The 6,128-nt window shown below is 41.0% G+C and overlaps 1 pseudogene; it reads left to right on the top strand.

The window, feature by feature from the left end:
- The first annotated feature begins 4,270 nt into the window (after positions 1 to 4,270).
- Positions 4,271 to 4,872, top strand: LOC105718980 (transcription factor BTF3-like; annotated as a pseudogene).
- The last annotated feature ends 1,256 nt before the right edge of the window (positions 4,873 to 6,128 follow it).

Consider the following 6,128-nt stretch of genomic DNA (forward strand, 5'->3'; position numbering starts at 1 on the left):
ATTTTATTTTAAATTAATAAACTTTATTTTTTAGAGCAGTTTGAGGTTTCTGGAAAATTGAGGAAAGAGTACAAAGCATTCTTAATGCTTCTCCCCCTACCCTCCAGTTTCCCCTATTATTAACATCTGGCATTGCTGTGATACGTTTGTTACAACTGATGAACCAATATCATTAACTAAAGTCTGAAGTTTATATCAGGGTTCACTCTTTGTGTTGTGCTGTGGCTGTGTATACAGCCATTATGTTACATTTGTTACATGTTCATTTGTTACAACTGATGAACCAATATCATTAACTAAAGTCTGAAGTTTATATTAGGGTTCACTCTTTGTGTTGTCCATAATGGCTGTATCCATCCTAACAGTATTATACAGAATACCTTCACTGCCTTAAAAAACCTGTGGCATCTATCTATTCACTTCTTAACACCTCCCCCATCACCAGAATCCCTAGCAACCACAGATTTTTCTACTGTCTCTATAGCTTTACCTTTTCTAGAATATCATACACTTGGAATCATAACAGAATGTAGACTTCTGAGACTGTAGTCTTTCACCAAGTGATATGCATTACTTTCCTACATGTCTTTTCATGGCTCACTAGCTCATTTTTTTAAATCACTGAGTAACTTTCTTTGTATGGATGGACCACAGTTTATCCATTCATCTACTGGAGGATATCTCGTTGCTTCCAGTCTTCTTTTGTAAATTATTTATTAGAGGCAGGGTCTCACTCTGTCACCTAGGCTGGAGTGTAGTGGCATGATCATAGCTCACTGCAGCCTGGAACTTCTGGGTTCAAGCAATCCTCTCTCCTCAACCTCCCAAGTAGCTGGGACTAAAGGTATGTGCCACCACACCTGGCCAAATTTTTTTTTTTGAGACAGAGTTTTCACTCCTGTTGCCCAGGCTGGAGTGCAGTGTCCAGATCTCAGCTCACTGCAACCTATGCCTGCAGGGTTCAAGCGATTCTCCTGCCTCAGCCTCCTGAGTAGCTGGGATTACAGGTGTCCGCCACCACACTGGGCTAATTTTTTATATTTTTAGTAGAGATGGGGTTTCACCATGTTGGCCAGGCTGGTTTTGAACTCCTGGCCTCAAGCAATCCACCCGTCACAGCCTCGCAAAGTGCTAGGATTACAGGTGTGAGCCACTGTGCCCAGCCTTTTTTTTTTTTTTAGCAGAGCCAGAGTCTTGCCACATGGTGCCCAGGCTGGTCTCCAATTCCTGGCTTCAAGTGATCCTTGGTACTCAACCTCCCGAAGTGCTGGGATTACAGCATGAGCCACCATGCCCGGTCCAGTTTTTGACAATTAGAGTAAAGCTGCTATCAACATTCATGAGTAGGCTTTTGTGTAGATATAGGTTTTTAGCTTATTTGGATAAATACCTAGGAGTGTGATTGTTGCATTGAATGGTATGTTTATCTTTATAACAAAGTGCCAAACTCTCTTCCAAATTGTCTGCACCATTTTGCATTCCCCCCAGCAGTGAATGAGAGTTCCAGCATTTGGTGTTGTCAGTTTTTTCAGGGTGGGGGTGGTGAATGGGATTTAAGTCATTCTAATGGGTATATAGTGGTTTCTCATTGGAATTATCTTCCTAATTTAGCAGTGACAAATTGGGAAAGTTAGTTATAAAAATTGCTACCAACGATTATGGCTAGGATGGGTATTTCAACCTTATTTTTGTTTGTATCTATTTTCTGATTTTCCGTAATAGCATCTGTCACTCATTTAAGTAGACATTTCTTTATCTTTGATTTTCTGTAGTTTGAATGATATAGTCCTAAGAATAGATTTTTTTGGCATGAATCCTGCGTTGCTTTCTCTGAGATTCCTAGACCCTGTCCCTTGCAAGATCTCTCATTGTTCAGTAATATTGATTTTGGGAAATTCTCAATCATTATTGCTTCAAGTAGTTCCATTCCTTTCCTTCTTCTTCTTCTAGTGTTTCCATTATGTGTATGTTAATGCTTTTCATAGTTGTTCCACAGTTTTTAGATATTCAATTGTGGGGTTTGTCTTTCAGAATCTTCTCTTTGCTTTTCAATTTTGGAAGTTTCTGTTGACATATCCTCAATCTCACCAGCTTTTTTTTTTTCTTATTTTTATTTATTATTTTTAAAAAATCTTTTGTGTATCTCATCAATTTTTTTCTTCCCCTGTGTTCATCAAAGGCAGTCTTCATTTCTGTTACAGTGTTTTTGATCTCTAGCCTTAAAATGAATTATTTTAGGCCTTAACATTTTAATCACAGTCATTTTAAATTCCCAGTCGGATACTTCCAGCATTCCTGCCATACCTGAGTCTGATTCTGCTGCTTCTTGTTGTTTTTGTTGTTAGGTTTTTGCCGTTTAGTATGACTTGTGATTTTTTTGTTAAGCCAGACATGATGCAATGGGTAAAAAAACATGAGGAAAACAGGTCTTTAGTAATGTAGTGGCAGGATATTGGGGAGAGGAATGTTCTGTAGTCCTGTGATTAGCCTCAGTGTTCTAGTCAATCTGTTCCCCTGGGCTGTGACCTTCACAAGTGTGTCTCTGCCAGGGGCACAGTCTTTGGTGGGACAGGAAGTCTAGAGGGGCCTGGACTTGGGTATTTCCCTTTACCCAGGCAGTTTTGGCTCTGATAAAACTCCAGCAGGTTAGAGTCTAGTACAATAGTTTCCCTTGAGGTCAGGCCCTGTTAAGAATAGAATACTTCGATAAATTTCAAAATTTTGTGTGTGTGTGTGTGTGTGTGTGTGTGTGTATGCACGTGCACAAATGTCACAAGGGGATATCTTTCCTGTCAGAACCTGGTTGGGCTCCTGGAGGTAGAACCCACAAAAGCATTGAAGTCCCCTATGACTGAGTCCCTTAGAGTTTTTAATCCTTAGACTTATCCACATGGAGCCTCCAGAAACTCAACAATTACAGTTTTGGTTTCCTAGCCCAGCTTTGGTTCCCATGGAGGTCTCTGCTCATAGGTTTTTGCTCTGGTAAGTTGCGGTTCTCTGTATCCTCCAATCTGTTTCTGCAGTTTTGGGGGCAGAAGTTTGATCTAAGACCTCAATTCTGTGAAGGACCTAAGGAGAGATGTTGAGTTTCAGTTATTTCTGCTTTTTACTTGTTAGGATGGAGTGGCAACTTCCAAGCTCCTTACCTGCTGAACCAGAAACCACAAGTCTAAAGGATTGTTTAAAAGAAATGTAAAGTTGCTTCTTCAATTTTCTATTTTACAATTGGCATGGTAATCAAGCTACTTTAATTTTTTTTTTCTGAACAAACTGATGTCAGGGTATATGAAGAAAAAGCCCCAGGAAGCATAGGACTCTTGGAAGTGTGGAGGAGTGTTGTAGCAGCCCGCGAGCACAGCATTTATTTTCTGCCCAGAAACCCTATCATTTGTCCACTGTCAACCTGCTTTCTCACAGAGGATAGACTTGGAAATTGGTACCCTGTCCCTTGCAAGATCTCTCACTGTCAAGAAGGATATTTGTCATAAGCTTTAAAGGAAACATCCATATAAGGGAACCAAATCAACATTGGTTGTGCCATCTTGGCAGAACATGGCCAGGGATGCTTTGATACAGTTAATCCTTCCTGTGATGCTGTGCTTCTTTCAATAGTGTCCTAATGAAACTGCCATTTCAAAATTATAACTGAGTCAAGTGTAAGAGATCAGACCTAACCAACTCCATCTTGCTTCCCATCTCCAAGCTGTCTTTGTTTATTTCTAGGCATAGGCTGAACTAACGTTGAGACAAACCTAGTTTATAGTTTAAAATAAAGGTGATAACAGCCCTTTCCCAGAACAAACCCCCTTCTTGTCTGGGTCTAGGCTGCCTTTGTAGGACTAACAAATTAGCCAAAAGTTAGAAACTATGGTTTAGGAGTCATGCGGCTGGAAGCTATAAGATTCTGACTTCCCCAAATTGCTCCTGGGCATAACATCACTATTGTAATGCCCAAGATCAATGCTTGAGATATTTTGCAGAACCCTGCACTTGATGGGTCAGCTGGACCACCCCGATAGATAAACTGGCTCATCTGCTCTTGTGGCCATGACCCAAGAACTCAGCACAGGAGGACAATTCAACTCCCTATGACTTCATCTCTGACCTGACCAATCAGCACTCCTGACTCATTGGTGCTCCACCCACCAAATTATCCATAAGAACTCTGATCCGAGCTGCCATCTTGCGTCCCCGTGTGTGTGCGCCTAATCTCAGCTGGTCCACCCGAGACCACCTAAGCACCAACCCTAGTCCCCCATGCGACCCCTTATCCGCTCCGACAAGATGAAAGAAACAATCATGAACCAGGAAAAACTCGCCAAACTGCAGGCACAAGTGCGCATTGGTGGGAAAGGAACTGCTCGCAGAAAGAAGAAGGTGGTTCATAGAACAGCCACAGCAGATGATAAAAAACTTCAGTTCTCCTTAAAGAAGTTACGGGTAAACAATATCTCTGGTATTGAAGAGGTGAATATGTTTACAAACCAAGGAACAGTGATCCACTTTAACAACCCTAAAGTGCAGGCATCTCTGGCAGTGAACACTTTCACCATTACAGGCCATGCTGAGACAAAGCAGCTGACAGAAATGCTACCCAGCATCTTAAACCAGCTTGGGGCACACAGTCTGACTAGTTTAAGGAGACTGGCTGAAGCTCTGCCCAAACAATCTGTGGATGGAAAAGCACCACTTGCTACTGGAGAGGAGGATGATGATGAAGTTCCAGATATTGTGGAGAATTTTGATGGGCTTCCAAGAATGAGGCAAACTGAATTGAGTCAACTTCTGAAGATAAAACTTGAAGAAGTTACTGGGAGCTGCTATTTTATATTATGACTGCTTTTTAAGAAATTTTTGTTTATGGATCTGATAAAATCTAGATCTCTAATATTTTTAAGCCTTTGGACACTACAGCTCTTTTCAGTTTTTTGCTTATACACAATTCATTCTTTGCAGCGAATTAAGCTGAAGAAGCCTGAGAATCAAGTTTGAAACCAAGGTTAATAAAGTTCTTTGCCTAGTTAAAAAAAAAAACCAACTCTGAATGTATGGGGAGACTGATAATAAATCTCTGGTCTCCCACACTGCTGGCTCTGTGTGAATTATTCTTTCTCTTTTGCAATCCCCCTGTTGTGATAAATTGGCAAGGTGAACCTGTTGGGTGGTTACATTAGTTTAGTTTTCTCAAGAATGCAAACTTCTAGAAAATTTGAATGCTCTTTGTATGAAGATTATTTAAGTGACACTCTAGACAAGCTGTGCTCAAAGGAAAGACAGCATAGAGGGTTGGAGCAAGGTCTCCAGAGTCTAATGGAACTGCTTTCATGCCAGGCTCCACTACCTACACTGCTTAATTTTATGAGCCAAGGTTTCCTTGCTTCTAAATTAGGTAGAAAAATATCCACTTTTTTTGGCAATTGTGAACACAAATGGGAGAATGCACATCAAGCATTCAGCACAGTGCTCAGGACATGGAGGAGGTAAATAAGTGCTGCAATTATCTCATTATTTTTCCTTCTATGGAACTGTTTGTTAATATAGAGGCCTAGAAACAGGGAAGGAGGAGAGGCCACAAAAAATATGAGGAACTTGACATCTGTATTTGTCTGTTTTCACACTGCTATAAAGAACTGCCCAAGACTGGGTAATTTATAAAGAAAAGAGGTTTAATTGACTCACAGTTCAGCATGGTTGGGAGGCCTCAGGGAACTTACAATTTTGGCAAAAGGGGAAGGAGAAGCAAGGCACGTTCTTCACAAGGGCAGCAGGAAGGAGAAGTGCCAAGTGAAGGGGGAAGAGCCCCTTATAAAACCATCGGCTCTTCTGAGAACCCACTCACTATCATGAGAACAGCATGGGGGAAACCACTCCTATGATTCAATTACCTCCACCTGATCTCTCCTTTGGGGATTATGGGGATTACAATTCAAGATGATATTTGGATGGGGACACAAAGCCTAACTATATCAAGATCTGACAAAGGCCTTCCCTGGGTAAAAATGGAGTTGGAGACTTTCAATTGTCTATTGTTGTATAACAACACCCCTCAAACCTCATGCTGTAAAACAGCAATCATATAATGATGCCCACAGCTCAGGAATTTGAACATGTCATAGTAGGAATGTCTT

Source organism: Aotus nancymaae, unplaced genomic scaffold, assembly GCF_030222135.1.
Source record: "Aotus nancymaae isolate 86718 unplaced genomic scaffold, 86718_ANA_hifiasm-v0.15.2.pri h1tg000029l, whole genome shotgun sequence".
NCBI classification, from domain to species: domain Eukaryota; kingdom Metazoa; phylum Chordata; class Mammalia; order Primates; family Aotidae; genus Aotus; species Aotus nancymaae.